At 54.4% G+C, this 18,873-nt stretch overlaps 1 protein-coding gene across 3 annotated transcripts in view; it reads right to left on the bottom strand.

The window, feature by feature from the left end:
- RAI1 (retinoic acid induced 1) overlaps positions 1-18,873 on the bottom strand; it is a 59,511-nt gene that overhangs the window by 25,680 nt on the left and 14,958 nt on the right. For all 3 annotated transcript variants that reach the window (XM_072349281.1, XM_072349282.1, XM_072349279.1), the window contains exon 2: positions 4,845-4,923. The gene's annotated coding sequence lies outside the window, so the exon portion shown is untranslated. The remainder of the gene's footprint in view (positions 1-4,844; positions 4,924-18,873) is intronic.

The raw sequence follows: 18,873 nt of genomic DNA, 5'->3' as shown, positions 1-18,873 counted from the left end.
GGGGACCTGATCTGGTTGGGAAGAAGATGTGAATTGATCCCACTGAGCTCCAGAAGGGCTCTCCCAACACCAGCTGCATTTCCATTGAACTGCAAAGCACCGGGTTAACCAGCAGAGAGGGAAGCATCAGAGAATGCTTTACATCTTCAAAGTAAATCAGCTCCTGGAACAGACGCTGAGTGGCTGAGTGTCCCCTTCTCCTTTGTGTGTACGGCTTCTGGCATTTATTACACTGCTGGAGAACGATGCTGTGCTCTCACCCGCAGGCTGCCCCTCACCCCCATGTCCCCATTGCTATGGGGTGCCCACATGCCACCCCTATATCCCTGATCCCATCCTGGAGGTGACACCAGAGGCAGGATGGGGGCCCAGCACCCCACAATGTCTTTGGGACCAGGAGCAGTCATAGTGAAGGACGTGCTCTGAAAGGACTATGCTCTGCTCCAGAGAATGCAGCCCGGTGTTAATGCAGACTGCCCTACAGCTCCTACAGCAACTGGTCATGGTGAAAGACACACTCCTACAGGACTAATGGGGTCGAGGCTACAGCATGATGCTGAAGGACAGCGTGCAGGGATGACAAGCCAAGGCTGGCCCATCGAGTACCCAACCGTGAATACTTCTAATTATTTTTTCCTCCTGTGTTTCATTGCCATGCACACTCACCACCTGGAAGCAAAGCTCAGATGGGACCCACACAGGAGCACGCCCAGCATGCAGGACCGAGCTGCCCCTCAGCTCCTCTGTCTGACCACAACCATCACACAGGAATGGGACATCCCTCCCAGCCACTGCGTGAGCACCAGGTACACGTTTCAGTCACAGCCATGGATGCAGTAAGAGCACCCCTATACAGCATCCCCCGTGGTAAATGTGGTGGAACAGATCTGTGTGTGCTGGCAGCGTGTTGGCACCAAGGATACAACCAGTTGGGATTTTCACTCCGCTCCACCACTCGGATAAGGTGCAGCCATGGCACACCCATGGGCTCCCAGCAAGGCAGGGATCCAGCAGAGCACACACAAGACCTTAAGCCAAGTGGATATCCAATGGATCTCCACCAACATCGTGGAGCTGTGGCTGACCCTCCAGCCTTCTGAACAGTCCAAACACAGCCATGTGTTGGCACAGGAGAGGGACGCGGCCTTTGGGGATCTCGGGGCATTGTGCTGGCCATGCCCATTTTTTTCCCTTCGCTTGGGATAAACGGGGGTGAAATAGGTTTGGGAGGAAGCAGGAATTGCCTTCTGCCAGTCCCACTCTTTGATAGGCAAGTGGGATGCGAGCAGGAATAACTCAATCAAGGCAGTGCAATTTTTAATTAATTTGTGGAGCCCTTCGCCAGCTGATCGCCTTGGAGACAAAAGGGAGGACTCTCCTTTAAGGCTGGTGTGTGCCTGGTACTCTGAGCCTCCCCTTTTCACCAGCGCATCTCTGGTCTTGAAAGCTGCACAAAAGGAAGAATTCCTTGATCTTTTGCCTTCTCTTTTGCTCAGACGCACGAGGGGGAGCTGGGCTGGATTTTGTTTTGTTTTGTTTTGAAGGATTTTTTTTTTTCTCCTCCTTTTTATTTTGGAGAACACAAGAAACCTCCTCCCCCCAAAAACACACGCAGAGAGGGGTGGGAAAAAGGGGAAAAAAACAACCAAACCCACAACCTCAAGCCAAAGAGCACAGAGCGTTTCTCTGCTCCGCCAGCACCTCCTGCCCAGCCCGCTCCATCCCCAAGGGGAGGGAGTTGAAAGGTTCACGCTACATCAAGCGGTGAGTAATGCAGCGGGAGGCTCCTGCCGTGCTCAGGGACGGCCCCTCACCCCCCGCGCTGCCCCCAGCCCACAGGGGGGGCCGTGCAGATCCTCCCCCCCCCCTCCATCCCCGCTGCCCCTCCAAGTGCAAGTGCGGTGCAAGAAGTTCGCAGCGGTGACTGACACTGCAATTATTGCTGGCCGGCTGCAGGTTGGCTCTTGGCTCCATCCAGCCAACAGCAGCTCCCCCAGCCTTGGGAATTGCATGATGCTGGGATGCAGGAGATGTGCATGCCCTGACAGTGCAGTCTGCCTGCACCAAAAGGCGCCCAGGACGTTGTTATTTTATCTGGGGATGGTGAGGGACTGGGTAAGGCTGCTCAGGCACCAAGCTCCTAATAAAGCCATAGAGTCACAGAATCACGGAGGCTGGAAAAGACCTCTACAAGTCCAACCAGTCCAGCCGTCAACCCATCAGCATCACGCCACCAAACCATGTCCCTGTATAGAATCACTGCGGTTGGAAAAGACCTCCAAGACCGTAAAGTCCAACCATCAACCCACCACATCACCAAACCATGTCCCTAAAACTCATCAAGGCAGCAGGAGCTCTGGCACTAGGGTAGAACCAGAAGGCTCCTGGCAATATATGACCACTGCTAAGCGCTGTGCATAAGGACCTGAGGTCCAAAATCAAAGAACTGAGCCCAAAGGTGACGACACCTGGTGATGGAAGGGGTGACAGTGATGGAGAGCCCACAGATCCTGGTGCAGCGCTGCTAACACAGCCATCAGGGGTTCAGGTGTCTGGGTCACCACTTGGCTCCCAGCATGTCTCACCTCTCCATGGTGACAAAGGCCATCCAGTGGGACCCAGGGGTGATGAGACCCCCACCCACCCCCATCCTGAATTGTTGAGTGATGGAGAAAAGGGGCACCTTGAGTGCGCAGAGGGTCCGTGTGTTTTGGCACTGGATATCCCCCCCAAGTGCCATCCTAACTAAGCAACATCACTCCCCCTGCACAAAGCAGACATACAACCTCCTGCACTCTCCCCCATCAATATGGCAGCCCCCATCCTGCAACCTGGGGGTCTCCACTATGGCCTCATCCCAACAGGACCCATCCCACAGCCTGGAGGTCCCACACAGATGGAGCCCTGCAGGCTGCAGCACTCCGGTGTCGGGGGGGTGGGGGTCAGCCCCACATCCTACAGCACAGCACATCTGCCCACAGCCCAACCATAGGATCCCAGCATTGGGGTCCATGGGAGTCCTCACCCTGGTGGGGGGGCACCACGGCACGCAGCCCCAAACCATGCAAACGGCGCGCGGCGTGAATAACAAAAGCAGCGATCAGTGACGGCTCTCCCAAGGGGCTGTAAGTTCTTCAATTAGAGCTCTCATTATAGGAACGAGAAACTCCACTCCATCTTCTGTACGGAGAACACTTTTTTTTCCCTCTCTCTCTCCCCCCCCTTTCTCTTTTATAGAAAAAAGGGAGGGAGGGAGAGGAAGGCTGCATCTCTAATGCAACAGACAGGTCTGCTGAGATTCACTTTGGCTCTTATTTTGACTTTCATCTCAAAGAGCTGCCCTGGGAATCCATTAAGTCCAATTTAAATCGGCTCTCCGCCCTCACGGCTTCTCCCCGCCTTTCTTCTTCCCCCCCCCCCCCCCCCCGGGCTCCCTTCTCCCCCTCAATGCAAACAAACACAAAGCGAGGGCCAAGGGCAGACCCTCACAACCCCCCCCCACCCCACTTCCACACCAATAAACCCAAACCCGGAGAACCCCCAGCTGCACTCTGATGCCATCACAGTGCTTCAGGGGTGCTCCACACACACGCATGGTTGGTATTGCCATTTTATCTCCTTATTTTGGGGTCCAGTTGGGGGTTTTATCATTTTTTTTTCGCTCCATGAAAGCCAGTGTTGGGTGGATGGAAGCACTGTGGGTTCTGCTTATGGCACTGCTCCTTCGCAGCCAGCAAGGACAGACCCAACATTTCCATCTGTCCATCCATCCATCCATCCATCCATCCATCCATCCATCCATCCATCCATCCATCCATCCATCCATCCACGCCGCCGTTCCAGCCCCGCTTCTGTTGGATAAGCAGTTTTCCAACCCTCTCCCCCCACCCCCCGCAACGCACACGCTCTGCATTGCATCCTATTCAGATGTTTTCAATCATTGCCATTTCGGTATTTAAAACAAAAGCGCGCACAGCCCCCCCCCCCTCTCCTCCCCCCTTCCATCACCGCCACGCTCCGCTCAGAGCCCTCTCTCCGGGATTGTTTGTTTATGGATGTCAGCGATGGTCTGGGGGATCCAGATGGGGGAGAGGGAGCGGGGAGGGGTGCGCGGTGGTCCTGCTGTGGGCTTTGGGAGCAGCACCAGATGCTGGATGGATGTGGCTCCCAGCACCCCAAAAAAAGCAAAGGAAGGGACGGGACGGAGCAGCTCTCACATGTGCAGACGGCGGCGGGGGCAGCCAAACGCAGCACCGCAACTTTTACAAGTGGCCGAGAGCTCCCAGCCCTCCCCATGGAGCCGCCCCGCAGCCCCCCCCGGCGTGATGGTAACTTCCCCCAAAGTAGCAGCAGGACGAGGCGGGCGCATCCTCCCCACACCGAGATGCAGCACCCTGAGCCCCAGCCGCAGCTTTGTTCCGACACCCGTCCATCTGTCCGTCCGTCCGTTGCAGGTCGGTGGCGTTTTGCTTTCGACCGGTTGCAAATTTCTTTATGACTTCCAGCAAAAGCTGAGCAGCCCCCTCCGCTCCCAGGGGCAAGCTGGACACATGAACCCATACACACACACACACACATATACACACACACGTGTGCACATGTGCATGCACGCACACGTCCACCCCAGCACACACACACACACACACATATGCACTCACACACATGGACACACAGATTCAGACCCCCCCCCTGCAAACTCCACCACACACACACACACACACACGAGTTGCACCAGAATAAAAACAAACCCAGAAAAATCCTCCCCCTCCACCCCCCCCCCCCTCCTGGTTCTGCTACAGCTCCGATAAAAAGACAGCAAAAAGCACAAAGATGTGCAACAATACCTGCGATGCTCCGTGCTCTCTCCTCTCTCTCCCGCTGTCTCTCTCCTCCTCTTCCAGAACACAGTAGCCAGATTAGATCCTTTGGAAAAAAAACGTGAGAAATAGCACAATTCTCCTCTTTTTTTTTTTCTTTTTTTTTTTTCCTTCCCTTCTCAGCAGCCCTTCCGAGCTCCTTCACTAACCATTATTCATAGACCACTAGGGGATATAAGGTAATTAGAAACGGCCCTATAGCATCCAGCCTGAAAATGTAATGCCAGCGGTAGGAGTGGTGGAGGGCTCTGGCTGCGGGCGGCTCCAGCAGACAGCAAAGTGCGCGGTGGAGCGATAGGGACGAGGTGAGGAGTGGGGCGGAGGAGAGGGCGAGCGGCGTCCCCGCAGCGCAGCGGGGCGGCCGAGGGGCAACGTGTGTTTGTGTTCGGGGTTGTTTTGCATTGGGGAGGGGGGTGTTGTTGGTGGTGATGTTTGGGGGCTTTATTTTCCAATTTTAGGGGGGGGGGATTTTTATTTTCGGAGCGGGTCGCCGTGCGCTGGGTCTGTGTGTGTGTGTGTGTGTGTTTGTGCCAGGAATAGCAATCAGCAGCGGCAGCACACAGAGCGCAAAAATGCCATCATGCAGGGTCAACAGAAAGCTGCAGACATTTCTTCCTTTTTCTTTCTTTCTTTCCTTTTCTTTTCCTATAGGTTTAATCCTCCCGTACGGGGGGGGGGGGAGCAGAAAGCAGGAGCTTTGCCACCTCCTTCCTCATTTCGATTTCTTTTTTATTTATTTATTATTTCTTTTTATGGAGTTTTATTTTTATATCTATCTATTTTTCCCCATCTTTTTTTACCCCCCCCCCCCTCTCTCTCTCAACCTCACGGCGTCACGTTAAAGCCCGCCAACCCCGCAGCACCGCGACCGGGGGGCTCAAAGGGAAGGGGAGGGAATGGGGGGGAGGCAGTGCGTACAGTGGGGAGGTGAAGGGGGGGGGGGATGGAGGCAAATGAACAAATCACACCTGCACTCCCTGCACTGCTCAGCCAGCTGCAGCCGGGAGGCAGCAAAAACCCCAGCACCGCGCATCTGCGGATTGGGGGGTGCGCGGAGATGAGGGGATGGTGGGGGGTCGTCTCCGGACACGATTGCTTTTTGGGGTGTTTATAAGGTAGGGGGGAGGGAAAAGGGTGAAGGTATCAAAGAGCAAACCCTCCCCACGCGTTGCTTTGTAAGGAAGAGGAAAATGAAGCGTGGCGTAGCTGTGCACGGTGGGGGAAAGGAGGGTATGGGTGCACCCTGGGGGTATCCCTGCTTTGGGTGGCTCTGTGCTGATGGAAGCACACAGCCCTTCTCTTTGCAAGCACATAGCAAGAGATTTGATGCGCTTCCAAGGTGCTGCCTCCCCGTTCAACCCTGTGCTCTTGAAGGATAGCTAGCCAGGCCCTCTCTTTTCCCTGCTAATTACTCATGATACCAGGGATCACGCTGCGAAATAGACCCAAAGCCTCCTAAGAGGATCCAGTGCTCGACAGAGCACACCACCTGCTCGCATCCCCCTGCTCCCAGCCCACCTGATGGAGGGCTCAGTCCCTCCAGCTCAGGCTCAAGGCTCCTCTCTGGAACAGCAACTCCAGCTGGGGGCTCAGTGCTCATCTCCCACAGCACCGACCCCAGACCCTTGATAGGGAAGTGCACCTCCACCACTGGGCACTGTGCGTTCCAATGGCACCCCACTGTGGCCAGCCCAGCGTAGCCCAGTGAAGCCAAGTGGGGTAGAACCAACAGACATCACCCCCAGCTGCTCCTCAGGAATAGGGACAAGAGTAAATGATTTACAGGTCTGCACTGCAATCACACCAGTCCCATGACACAGGATGGAACTGGACCATCCCTGAGGTCCCATCCAACCCAACCATTCCATGATTCTATGACAGCTCCATGATGTGGTGCAGTCGGGCCATTTCCCAGCTGCAGCTGCATTTGGAACCCTGTGATTTCAGGGGAATCTCAGCCTCGCCCTTCTGAAACCCTGATGGAAGGTGGAAGCTCTGGGGCCCCATAGAGCCCCACATGCAAATCAAATCACGGCTGAGCGCTTTGTGCTCTCCACGCAGTGATTTTGCCAGCAGCTCCACGGCTGCAATTTACGGTTTCCCAAAGGCTGATTTCATGATTTCTCAGCACTTCTGAGGTGCCGGTGCCGGCGTGGTGTGACACACTGCATCTGCCCAACCCCGTCACCATCGGGAGCCGCATCCAACCACTGCCTATCAGAGCAATTAACACTTCTTGTTAAATCCTCCGAGCTCCTCCACGATGCTGCTGTGCGGTTGTGCAGAAGGGAAAGTTTCTTGTTGCAAAACCCGGAACAAATCCCACATTGTGAGCATCCCGGTGCCCCTGGAATCCTCCAGGGAGCAAATCTCAGCCCCAGCATAAGCAGCGCAGAGGGCAGGGCTCACCTTGCTGATAGAAGTCAGAGGCTTCCCTGGAAGCAACCCCCCCCCTCCGCCAGGGGCTAAAAAATAATGACTCATTGCAATGTCACTTCTGGAGCTGCTAAAACAAAGGCATTCCGGCTCTGGCAGTGTCTCGCCAGCACGACCTACAAAGATAAGGCTTCCTCCTGCTGCTCCCACAGGGAGAGACAAGCCCTAGCCATGGCCCTGCCTTGCTCTGCTGACCCTGCACCTCCCAGTTGCACTGGGTGCTCTCCAAAAGGATGCTCTGAGCAGATCCGATGGATTCCCATCTCCCCACTTGGCCCTTCAGGCTATTTCTAACGAGCTTGATAGTATTCTGAAGAAACCCTTCATCTCGTAGCTCTGGGGATGATTGCACCTGAGATGATGCTCCAGCTTCATTGCATCACAGTCACCGTATGCAAAGCACAACACGCCACGCTTCTCACACCAGCTCAGCCCTTTCCATTGCAGTCAGACTCCTGAAGCCTCAGAAACACATTTTCCTACTGCCTGCACTGCCACGATGCTCACCAGTATAGAGCAGCATGGCCATCAGTGTGGAGCCACCAGTGCCCCCTTGACAGCCCATCACCTTGCTGCTTGTGTCCCCATCCCCAACTCCCCAATAGCAGTTCCAAACTAAGAGCAGGGAGATGTAGGTTGGATGTGAAGGGGAAATTGTTCACTCAGAGGGCAGTGAGGTGCTGGCACAGCAGGGTTGAGGCCGGGGGCCTGCGAGGTCCCTTCCAAACCAACCCTTCTGTGATCATTAAAGGCTCTTCCAACTCAATCATTCTGTCATTCTATGGTTCTGTGACTGTTAAGGTCCCTTCCAATCCAATTGAACCCAGTGTAACCCAACACAACCCATTCTAAAGGTCCCTTCCAACCCAACCATTCCACGAGTATATGATTCTGCCCAGCACCAGCTCTGTTCACCTCAAGCTGGTCTCTGCCATCAAGAGGGCAATTTAGAGCTTGGTGCCCACTCATCAGCTGTTTAATGAGCTTCTGCATGCTGAATCCCCTCCAACGCCGCCGTGCTCTCTTGGCGCGCTGAAACCCCTCGTCTCACAGGCTTTCCGTGGTGGGAGAGTGGCGATTATTTCTCTCAAAAGGTCTCTTATAATGGAAACCATCTCTCCATCCCTGCTCAGTCTCCTCCCGCCGTGACCCAGGCTCCGTGGAGAGGAGCTCTGCTCCGAGGCAGCGCCGTGTTTCCATGGAAAGACTGAATAGCCGACTCTTCCCAGCGGTTTATTAGAATTCCTTTTACTTCGATGGAGAGTTTTAGAGGAAAGTAAAAAGGCTTTAATGTGGGGCTAATGGAGCCCCTGGGAAGCGCAGGAAGGAAATCTCCCCTGGAGAAGAGGAGGCGTGAGGAGAGGGAGGGCAACTTTCAAGACAAATTCCTGGACAGGTTGAAATTTTTTTTGCAGAAGCCATTTCAGGCAGCAAGAAATGGAAATGAATGTTTGTTTTATTTTTAACAGATGTTACAAAAGACCTGCCAGTAATTCAGTGAGCGACGGCGGCCTGAGATCCCACTCGCTTTTCCCCAGCATGTCTTCCATTCCCTTCCTCTCCTCCTTGAGAAGAACGCCTATTGGCATTCGGCATATTGTATTTAAAAATATATAATTAAGCAACTAAATAACCATCTTAAGCCACTTCATTTCCACTCTCCATAAGGCTTTGGCTTCAGTTTAAACCCTTGGCTGAAGCAACTATTAATTGTTTTTAACAAATTGTTCTGTCCCGTCCCACTTCCCAAACCCATCACCTCATTCCCTTCCCCCAGGCCCATTTTCTCCTCGCCATTCCTCTGCTTCAAGGGATCGACAACTCTTGACTCTGTAAACTGGTCAGAGCACAGAGCTGGCCGCTCTATGTCTGGGGATATCCAGAGAGAAGTCTTCTCAGTGGATTTGGTTGTGGTGAGGGGTTGGGGAGGGCTCGGTGCGTGCCGCGTGTGCACCGATACATTCAGATTCCCATGGAGAAATATTGCAGGATTTGACCAACCTGCAGCCAACTTTGAAGCTGATCTCAACCCAAACGTGACACCAAGGCAGTGATGGGGGAGACGGGTGAAATATGGCATTGCCCACGGAGAGCAGAGCTGGGAACTGGCATCGTAGAATTGTTTAAGTTGGAAGGTACCTTTAGAGGTCACCCAGTCCAAATCCCCTGCAATGAACAGGGACATCTGCAGCTCGATTTGGCACCAGCTGTGGGCAGAGGAGCTGGAGGCACAGCAAGCAACACCAAGCCTCGAATGTGCGCCTCGGATCTCACAGCGCCAAATCTCCTACAAATCAGCCAGTTTGCCAGCTCTGGGTTTAACCTTTGACAACAAAGCGCAGTTTAACCTTTGATGACAAAACACAAGCTGCAATGTGCTCATTTTAATGCCTCACCATGGAAAAACGCTCCTATCCTCTCCTCCCCACACCCAGTTTTCCAAAGATCACCATCCGGGCACCCGGGCACAGAGTCTGTCTGGTGAACATCCCCCAAACAAGGTGGGATCCAAGGTGATTTTCTGCCTTATATCCATGCACGCACACCCCAAGCCTTGCACACTGAGCTGCACTGATGCCTTGTCTGTAGGATTCTGAGCACGGAAGGAGGAGATGGGATCTGGAGAGCAGCATCCCTGAGCCCTGCACAAACTCCAAACCCAAATCTGCAGGCAGAAAATGGCAGTGGTATGTATGGAGCTCCAGGTGACAGAGGAAAGCTGGCCGCATTCACTGAGCTCCCTCCTCTCCCCGTTACGATCCTGCACCTGGTTAGCAACCGTCGGAAAGAGGTTAATCACAGCCCTTAAATCAGGAACCTCGTTGCGTTATGCTTGGGATGCACATCTGTGCTCTCCATGGCTCCTCCCCAGCGGTGCTCAGGAGAAGGCACTACATCAAAAAACACCCCGTAAATGAGCCCAATTCGCCCCTGAAGGAGTGACATGCAACCTGGGGCATGAGATCCTGCCATATCCTGCCCAAGGCTTTGGCTTAATGTGTCCCGGTGCCTGGCACAGCTGGAATGTCAACAGAAATGGATTGGGTTTTCCTAGCTGGGTGATGGAGAGCAGAGGTGCTGGCACCCACGTGGAACCATGTGCACCAGCACTTGGAGCAGGGAAAGGCTGCGAGCGGCACGCACCCAGCTTTGCTGATGGCTTTCAGGCATTGCAAACCCAGCCTGGCCTTGCTATTTCTGGACGTGTCTCTTGGGGATCATGCTGCTCTCTCTGCTTTGGGAAAAATGAGTGTTCCTGAGGAGAGCCCGGCTGGAGCTCAGCAGTGCTCAGCAGCACACACTCACACATGGACAGCCCAGAAAATGGAGAGGAACTGATCGTGGAGGTGAAATCTCTTTTGTTCCATCCCCATCCCTGTAATTGGATACCCCAGGTCTCAGTGCTTTTCTGTGACCTCTCCAGGTGCCAGCTTGTCACATTCCCCTGCTGGCAGCAGGGAGGGCTGACACCACTCACAGCAGTGTTTTCCTCACTAAACCGAGAGGAGCAGGCTGCAAACTCACAGCACCAGACCGGCTCGCAGACTGCCCCTTTTTCATGTGCTTCCTCTCCTCGACTTGGGTAGATGTGGCAGCTGGTTTGGTGGGCATGGTGGGGGCAGGTCAATGGTAATTGACTTGATCGTAATGGTCTTTAGCATTCTCAAGGATTCTGCCTCTGCTCCACACTGCCTGCGTGCTGCCGACCTCGCCAAGCGCCTTCACACCAGTGATCAGCATCAATGCTGAGACGCCAAGTCGCTGCAGATTAATCTGTTCTGTGCTTATCCTAGCACCTCTTCCCCAGCAGCTCTCAGAAGCATTAATTCATGCCCCCAGAGAGGAGCTCAGTGCTTTTATTCCCATCCTGTACAGGAAGAAAGCAAGGCTGGAGGTTCTACAAATCATATAATGGCTTAGGTGGGAGGGGGAATGGCTTAGGTTGGAGGAGACCTTCAAGATCATCTATTTCCAACCCCCTGCCCTGGGCTGGTTGGACCCCATTGGATCAGGCTGCCCAGGATCCCATGCAGCCTGCTTTTGACTTCCTCCAGAGATGGGGTATCCACAGCCCCTCTGGGCAATCTGTTCCAGCACCTCAACCCCCCTCTGAGTAAAACATTTCTTTCTAACATCTAACCTAAATCTTCCCCCTTTTAGTTTAAAGCCATTCCCCTCTGTCCTATCACTACTGGACCATGTAAGTTGGTTTCCCTCCTGCTTGTAGGCTCCCTTCAAGTACTAGAAGACGGCAATGAGGTCTCCCCAGAGCTTTCTCTTCTCCAAGCTAAACAAGCCCAGCATCCTCCCTGTTCCTCTCTGGGGTCACACTTCACCCCAAAGCCACCTCCATCTCTGAGGTGGATCCCAGTGATACTGAGACATCATGAGGTGCATAGTGCAATGTGCCACACAACCTCCATTACTCACCCTCTCCCTGTGCCTCATAGACATGGGCTAGAAAACAACGGGGCATTGGCAGGAGCAGCTCTGAGCCCAGAACCAAAATCACCTTCTCCTTTTGCATGGCTGTGTCTAAGCCGTGTGCTCCCCTGGTTCTCCAGCACGGGTGACTGCCCGCTCTCAGTGCATCTGAATAGATTTCCGCCATGCAAATGGAAAGGCCCCAGTGGCACTGAATAGGAGCCCTTGAGGTATTATCTCAGCAGTGCCTCGAGGCAACCACCTGAATCCTTCCCTGACGCCACGGCCTGCCACAGGAGCCCAAAATGTCCCCTGTGGATGGGGACTATGAGCAGACAGTGCCCTCAGCCCTCCAAAAACATGGCACGGTAACACTGAGATGCCCAGGCAGGAAACCGAGCTGAAGTTTTCACATTAATCATATCAAGCTCTATTCTTTTTCATCTATTTCAAGGCAAGTCAAAAAGAGGTTCACACTCTCCCCTGGCAAACCACAGAGGATGACGTTAGCCTGTCTCTTGCATTGCAAGTAGAGTGTGTCAAGCAATTAGCAAGTAATCAGGAATTCAGATGCGGCGGGCAGGATGCGATCCCTCCAAGCGCTGGCAGGAGCAGAACTCAGCCTGGAGTTCCCAGCGGGTGCGGAAGGCAGCAGAGGGAGCAGGAGCTGCTAGGGAGCGTCCTGATGGAGCCACCGAGGACCCCAGCACAGCCCTTCCCAATGCATTTCCAGGTTGCAACCTGCTGTCCCCATCTCCCTGCAGCATCCTCCTATAGCCGGAGCCAGCACTGCAGCAACAAGAAGCAAAGCAAACCCTTTGCACCGCACTGCCCTTTGCAGTGGGGACGTGCACCTCCTGCAGCCCCAGTGGGGAGGGCAGGGGCAGTGGGTGGAGGGCACAGCCCCTCGCTCCCCTCACCAAGGTGCTGCAGACAATGCCCTCTGCCAGCCCTCCTCCCGCCGCCCCTTTAGCCGGAGAGCCCTCCATCCATCTGTCTCCAGATGGGGTGTTTCTCCCACTCCAGTCAAACCGATTCAGAGCGGAACAATGATGCTTTGTTAACAAAACAATTTTTGTGTGTCAAGCCCTCCTCTTTGCAGTTCTCTCCCCCCCCCCCCTCCTCCTCCCTTGGTCCCCAGTGGGTCAGCTTTGTGTGGCGTCCTACATTTTGTTGTTTCTTTCCCGTTTTAAAGGCTCCGTATTTCCGTACAAAAGGTGCCCGCGGAGCAGCTTTTATCTGCGAGGCGAGATGTGACACAGACGCGGATCACCGTTGCGACAGGAGGTTGTGATGCGGCGGCTGAGGGTGGTGTCAGGACCTTCAGAGTGATGAAGCATTATTTGCAGTGATTTTTGCCTCCGGGATAAAAACGAGAGCTGCTCCTATCAGCGAGAGGGAATCACCCCGGGGCTGGAGGAGGGAGGATGCAACTCAGTGTGTGAGCCACATGCAGCCCTGACCGGACCTGCGGGCTCAGCCCCGTTTCTCTTTGCACTGCAAAGCATATGATGGCATTGGGATGGCCACTGGGAAGGCGCTGAGCTGCACTGAGTTCTTGGGTTGGGATTCACCAACTACAGCGAGAAGAACTATTCTCAGTACAAACGCACCACACAGGTCTCTAGGAAATCCAGCTTTCCTTTCCTTTCTTTTTCCCTTAATTTTCTCTTTCTTTTTGCCCCTGAGCGACGTGCACACAAACCACTCCACACACAGCAACCAACCAACCAACCAACCCATTGCTCCAAGGCAAACAGCCCCGCGCTCCTCACAGCCCAGCGATGCGTAACACAAGCGGGGCCCTTTCTTCCAGCTCCAATCCCTCCTCCTTCCTGTCCTCAGGTAACTGCATCCTCATGGAAACACCAACATTGCTCTGCGTCACCCCGCTGCCTGCGGCCGGCACCATGCAGTGTTTGGGAGCAGAGCCACAAGCACGAGCTGAGCCATGGCCCTTCCTCCCAGCACTCCCCAGCTCTGGTTGTGGCCATCCCCATCTCCTCAAGCCCAGTCTGTAGCACGGGTATGAAACATGATGGGGGCAATGACCACCAGGGATGTAAAATTCCATCCATTCCTGGGCTTGGATGGAGCATCATGTGTATGTGTGTGTGTGTGTGTTGTGCTCAGTGGGGACAACCACAATTCAGTCCATCTTCAGGGAGCACGCTGCTGCCATTGGGAACTTCTGAGTGCTGGGCAGCACCACTGGCCTCCCCCTCCCAGCACCTCCAGCTGCGATCCAGCCCAGAGCCATCCCTTCACAAGGGCTCTGAAGGAAGCATGGTGCAGAATTAAGTCTCAGCGCTTTTTATATGTAAAACACCGAATTTAGCGGCTAATGGCAATTCCCAGCAGAAAAGGACAGTTAGCAGCGCCTGGGATATTTATGAATACTTTTTCAACACATGCTGGGAGGGAGGAAATCTATGGGTCCTGCTGGTATGCTCTCACTCAGCAAAGTTGCTGCATGGCTTTTATGGTGGTTCCATCCGTACCCAGGACCAATGCAGGGCTGTACCCGTGGGTGAAGCAGTGAAGCACACACACACCATGAAGCACACACACACCATGAAGCACACACACACCATGAAGCACACACACACACCATGAAGCACGCACACACACCATGAAGCACACACACACCATGAAGCTCACACACACCATGAAGCACACACACACCATGAAGCACACACACACACCATGAAGCACACACACACCATGCCCATTCCCAGCATCTCTGGGAGGTTTTTCATTGAGAATGCATTGTTTTCCCCCCCCAGCAAAGCCAGGGAAGAATTTACAGCCACATCACTCTGCTTTCTCTTTCCTGGGACAGAAGATCAGCTTTGAGCCATCGCTATCAGCGAAACACACGTTCCTCAGCAGCGTTCAGGGTGAAAATCTTCCCTCTGCAGATCTCCTTTTATGTCCACAACACACTGCCCCAGTGGAGGGCTCTCTTGCTAAGAAAAGCCGTGATCACTCCCAGCCCCATCTCCAAGATCAGGTATGGGAAGCAGCATCCCTCAGTCCAGCTGAGATGTCCTGAACTCTTCCACCTCTGCCTTCAGCTGAGTCAAACCAAAGAGCAGATGGAGGACAAGCTGCTGGTAGCATCCTGCTCACCCTCCCCGTCCTCCAGCCTGGAGGTGGAAGGGACACAGAGAGAGAGGGGAAAACAGGAGGTGAGGGCAGACTCAGCTCTTCCCACCTGAGGACAGCAATGCCATCCCACACGTGGGCCGTGCACAGTGTACAGCGAGCACAGCGCTGTGGTTAGGCACCGGGTAGAGGGGCACAGCTGCAGAGCAGCTCATGGCTGCAGAATGCAGGCAGTGCCCTGAGGAAGTCATGGCTCTGTTGGCTGTAAGCCGCTCAGGTGTCTTAACACCAGGATTTGTTATGCGCTCGGTGCCTGACTCTGTGACCTTCACCATGTATTTTTTAGTGTTGTTCTCATGCACGCGTGAGCAGATCTCCTTCCACTGCAGCCTCATCCTTTCACCATCCTTACGGAGTAAACAACACCTGGGTGCCTCGGCATCCCTCCCCTGGGTGCCTCAGTCCCCAGGCACAGCGGGTCCCCCTGCTCACACTGTGCCCAGGGACAGTCACACTGGGGATGGAGATGGAGAGCAGCCATCAGCAGGTGAGGCTCCGTATCCTCCTTCCCTGTGCTTTTGCTTTCAAAACATACCCAACGCTAACACTGCTGCCACCGAGAGTACAGGCAAGGAAGCCATAAAATCACCACAGCAAGAAGGGAGGGATGGGGAAGGGAGAGTCCTGTGATGGGAATGTGGCTCCTCTGCAGGAGCACAGGCTCCCATGCACCCACAGCACTCGTGGACATTGGGCCAGGGGCTGCTGCGAGGTACTGCCAGAATGTGCTGGGAGAGGGAGAAGAAATGGGAACCACCTTAAGGGAGGTGAGCCACAAGGAGAACAGTTCGAAATGACTGCATACTTTCCCAATATCACCGCTCCACGTAAGCACTGCTCTCATTGCCCTTGGGACGTTGTACAATGGTGAGAGGGAGGGGCAGCACCCAGAAAGCCTCCCTGCTGCCACCCCGGGGGGCAGCCCAGCATGGCACGGAGATGGATGGCACGGGGACACCAGCAGCACCTCCTCCCCCACTGCTGGAGGTAGCCCCGAAGGCAACGGGAACCGGAGCACTTCCCAGGGACTCCCTCCAGGGAGCAAAAGCACAAAGCAAGGAACAGAGCCCACGGTGCTAAGAGGAGAAAAGAGAGAGAGAGATATAAGGGCTCCATTCAAGCGCTCTCGCTCTCGGGAAGTCTCACGCAGAGCAGCTGGTCTTTAAGACATGACATGCAAGCACCGAGCGCTTACATTTCTGGGTGCTTTTCTTAGTGACGCGCAGACAGGGACAGCCACTCGACCCCTGCGAGCAGGAGAAGGGCTGACTCATGCTGCCAGCCACGCTCCAGAGCAGGGCACAGTGCTCCAGAGAGCAGCACAGAGCAGAACAGAAGACCCAAGCGAGGACACCATGCACATACACACGCAAACAACAGCAGATCTGCAGCGCGCTGGGTGCTTGGATAGAGCACGCACGGCTTCCGCTTCCAAAAGCAGCCGGTGTCGGGAGGGAAACCTCAAAGAGATGCAGCCCCGAGGTTTAACACAAGCGTGGGCCACCAGCCATTCAATAGGATGCTATGCTGATTTGCTGCTATCGGGTCTCCTGCCAGGTTCATCGCTGTGCCGGCTGGGTCCCGTCCAGCAATGCATTAAGTGATGTGACTATTTCTGTTCTCATCACATGTTTGCTCTCATCCTCTCCAGGGTTTGCGAGGGAGGGGGGAAGCACGCACTCGTTATGGAGCATCTTATTTTTGGTGAGGTTTCTCCTTTCTCTCCGTCCGTGTGCCGTGGGGCTGGCAGAGGAGAAGGGGGGATTTTATTTTCCTACCATCCAGTACTCGGTTATTTCTTCTAGAGGAAGCAAAGTCAAAGAAATGCTAATCAAATATCCAGGAGTGCACAGTGCTGACATCTGCACCTCGCTACTATATGGCCTTTCATTAGCATTACCTAAATGTACGACCATACAAAGAGCAGATTTCCTTAGCAACAGGGCTGCCTTCATATTTTCTCCCCGCTACCCCCTGCCCTTAGAAGAAAAATTACTTCAGCTCTTTTGCAGAGCGGTGCTCACAGTCACTCTGCGCTGCAGCAGCGCTCCGCGGTGCCGCCAGGCTTTGCTATATGCTGCATCTGGGATACTCCGCTCTCTACGGTGGGACCCGCGAGCCATAAAGCAACCTCTTGACTTAGCTCTTCTGCACAGCCTCCATAAAACTCCTTCCCTATCCGAGCATATGCAAAAGAGCATCCTCTGGATGACTTATGGCTCTGTACACACGGCGGTGCCGGCACCGGCGGCTGCCCCAAATCCGCTCCCTGCCATCCGGTGCCCACATCGTGCTTCCATCCATCTCTGCCCTGGGCAGGGAGCTACCAGCCCCCCCCCCCCCCCCATATCTCCCCAGATCTGGGCCAGCAAGACTGAAGGCTCCATCCTCCGTGTGCTCCCCCAGTGCCACCGCCTGGTGCGCTGGGCTATTTTAGGAGATCGTCTGGGAGCCTGGCACACGCAGCGCGCTGCCGGGAACTCCCTGCTTCTGTTTCTGAAAGCCGGAGGCTGGGATCCTGCTGGGACTCACCCCTGTGATTCCCAAGGGCTGACCCTCCTCTGACCATGAAGGCCTACACCACAGCTTTGCTCTGCTCCCCAGCCTCCCCCGTGCCACCGTTCCCTGCCTTTCCCACACGGATACTCGCTCCCCTTCCCGTTACGACGGGGTTTTTTGATTGCGCGATCACATAACTATAATGAGACAAATATTTATTTTGCAGATATGGGTTAATCAGACCGAAGGTATAGAAATATTTCATGCGCTAATCAGAGTACCTTCAGCAATCAGTATAGTAAATAACTCAGGTAAATTAACATAGGAGAGTTCCCTTATCGGGTTTTAGTCTAAGATATATGTGCATTAAGGACTAATTTGCCCTCCCCGCTCTGATCTGGGCTGGAACCCAAGACGGGGTTCAGCCCAAGGTCCCTCCCATGCGCTTCCACGGGCTCTGCTCCTCTCGGGATCGGGGATGAATATTCAGCAGCGCAATCGCTGCTGCGCCTTTGTTTTCCTCGCTCTGCACCTTTAAATTTCCACAGGCTCCGCTGTTTGCAGCTCAGACAGCCTTTTTGCATTCAGTTCATTGCAGGCTGACACAGAAGACACGATGGAGCAGGTTGTGCCTCCTGCTCTGAGCCCTTCACGCTGCTCTGGCAGCATCAGGGGCCATATTAAGAGCCGACAGTAATTAGTGAATCCTCCCGGCGCAGAGCAGCCGCCGGCCGCACCGGGGCAATGCAGAGGGGCTCCGTGTGTGGGGTGCAGGGGGGGGCTGGCAGTGGGATGAGCCAAGTGACAACAAGGCACTGCCGCAAATCAGCGGCCCCACGAGATGCCTTATGTGTAAGGGTAAGAGATGCTCAAACCCCAAATGTCCCCCGCTCAGGAATCAGTGCCCCAAACCACAGCCTCCGTGCTGCACCTCCCGGCAGCTCCTACAACCACATTTTGCTGGGTTTGCTCTGAAATAAAGAGTCGGAGGAAGACCTGGAGCTTCTGCCCTCTGTCATGTTTTGGGATCTCTGGGAACATGAAAAAACAAAAAAGCACCGGAGGAATGGCAGGCATTATAGTAACGATGGTGACCAATTTAATTAGAGCAGGAAGCTCTGGAGCGGATTTCAAATGGCAACACGGCATTTTGTGTGAAAGCATCGCTCCCCCAGCCCCCACCCTTGGGATGCATCCCCCTCGGCTCCCCACGCGCTCCCCCCCCCCAAGGACCGACGCATTCCCGCGGTCTGGAAAACGCAACCGTAGAGCAATGCAATAATACAGCAGCCAGATGTGCAACAGTATATCCAACGTGTCATTCAAAGGAGCCCTTCAGCAGCGCCGAGACATGCTATCCCGCAATCTTAACTAATACATCCTGGGGCCCTGGAGGAGTTGATGGATGTATACAATTCCTTTTCCTACAGCTGTGGTCCCTTTTAGAGGGGGCATCCAGACTCAACAA

Source organism: Excalfactoria chinensis, chromosome 14 (genome assembly GCF_039878825.1).
Source record: "Excalfactoria chinensis isolate bCotChi1 chromosome 14, bCotChi1.hap2, whole genome shotgun sequence".
In the NCBI taxonomy this organism is placed as follows: Eukaryota; Metazoa; Chordata; class Aves; order Galliformes; family Phasianidae; genus Excalfactoria; species Excalfactoria chinensis.
This window is presented reverse-complemented; position numbering and strand designations above follow the sequence as displayed.